The sequence below is a fragment of the Mastomys coucha genome, chromosome X, assembly GCF_008632895.1.
Source record: "Mastomys coucha isolate ucsf_1 chromosome X, UCSF_Mcou_1, whole genome shotgun sequence".
NCBI classification, from domain to species: domain Eukaryota; kingdom Metazoa; phylum Chordata; class Mammalia; order Rodentia; family Muridae; genus Mastomys; species Mastomys coucha.
Window position 1 is genome coordinate 120692296 of NC_045030.1, and position 1809 is coordinate 120694104.

The 1809-nt window shown below is 47.7% G+C and overlaps 1 pseudogene; it reads left to right on the forward strand.

Moving 5' to 3' along the window:
- The first annotated feature begins 441 nt into the window (after positions 1 to 441).
- On the forward strand, positions 442 to 746 carry LOC116094243 (annotated as a pseudogene).
- Positions 747 to 1809: the final 1063 nt, after the last annotated feature.

Consider the following 1809-nt stretch of genomic DNA (forward strand, 5'->3'; position numbering starts at 1 on the left):
AGAATGCTCATCTAACAAACACTGACTAATTTTCTTATCAGATAGATTACAACTGATATGATAAGAAATGAAAGTGGAAAAGTCACTGTTTTTCCATTAGTGAATCCATTCAGAGGATAAAACAGCCACTGGCTTTAAGCAAAACCACAAAGTGCAGTAAGAGACTTAAAATACATGTGTAAATTAGCTCTAGAATATTATGTATATTATAGATGAAATGTGTCTATTTGTGGACCTTTGTATATAGACTATTTAAAACATTTTGGGTTTTACATAATATTTTAACATTTTGTATATTCTTTGTTCATGAGTTATCAATAACAATCTGTCTCATCCTTAAAATCATTTTAAAAGAAATTCTCCCTCTAAGTGGGATTCCAAGTCAGGGCTATTTCTGGTGTTGGATCAGCTCCAAGAAGGGCCCATAAATAGAGATGGAGAATGAATGAGTCAGGCTCAAAGTCCAGCCAGCCACTGGCCTCCACGCAGGAAAAGGATGGGACTGAGAAGCAAGGTAGGGGCAGGCCATACAAGCAGCCTCTGGTGAGTCCTGGAATGGCACTGGTAGGGAATCAGAAAGAACCCAGTGAAGTGCCAACTCTGAACCAAAGGGAAGCAAGAATAAGGGTGCCACCAAAACGCAGAAAGCCACCACAGCTCTGGGGTAGAAACCAAGGGGCTGACCCAAGAAACTGGATGAGGAAGAGGAAGACATCTCCCCGGAGTCCTTGGAGAAGGAGCAGTGACCACTCCTTAGCTGCTAAGGAGCAGATTTTCCTTGGGACTGGAAGATCTGCTCCCAGTCCCCTCCCTGCCCCCACTGCACACAATGGCACCAGGCACCAAGTGCAGGCTCTGTTCTGTGGCACCCACGGGAGCAGGATTTGGCTCAGTCCCTGTGCCCTCCCCAAAACACCTGTCCCTTCCTGACAAAGCTAACATCTCATTTAGGGGCAGTTCCCTAGAACCATTGCTCTCTGGGTGCTTTGTTTTGCAGGTCCCTTCTACCCTGCTGTTCCTGGCTTCCCTGGAGAGGGTTCTGGGAATATTCCCTGTCAATAAGGGGCCCTAGCCCCACCTCATTCTGACAAGCTCCACTGTCTGGCCTGGCAGCAGCAGTGTGGTCAGTGCAGGGGATGCTTAGATCCCAGCATGTCCCCCACCAAAGTGTCACTAAGTGGGTTTCTCAACCCCACCCTACTGAGATCCTGCACAGAGTTTGGTGAGCCCATTGGTTGGAGAACTGGAAGTAGGATAATGTTGGTTCCACCCATTTTGCTGCTCTCACCTGGGATGAGACCGATGGGCATTACCACCATCTCCAGAATGAGGTCCTATTCTTGCTTTATCCTAAGGCAGACAAGGTACCAACACACCTCCCCACTACACTCTAGACTGTTCCTTCCTCCAGCAGGGCACTAAGGAGCGAGCCTTGCCCCACCTCTTTTTGCTCCTTCCTGTCCCCTAAGGTTCAGGTTCCATCTTTTCCTCTGTTCACAAAATACCTTTGGATATTTGTGGGGATTTTTTTCAATATTCATTCTTAGACACCCACTATTGCTGATATTGTTCATCCTCCTGATTTTGCCTCTATTCTCCCCTCCACAATACACTCTAGGGGAAGTGGGGCTGGGGCTAAGCAGACTGGATACTGATTACCCACACTAGTAGTAGAGGGGATCCTGTCCCACTGATGCTGCGGTAGAGTGAGGACGGGAGCCCACTTTGATGGGAAAAGGGTATAGGACCACCTTCCCTTGTTATATGGGGGGAGGGGTGGTCAGTATTTGTCCCATCCTGGGGCTTAGC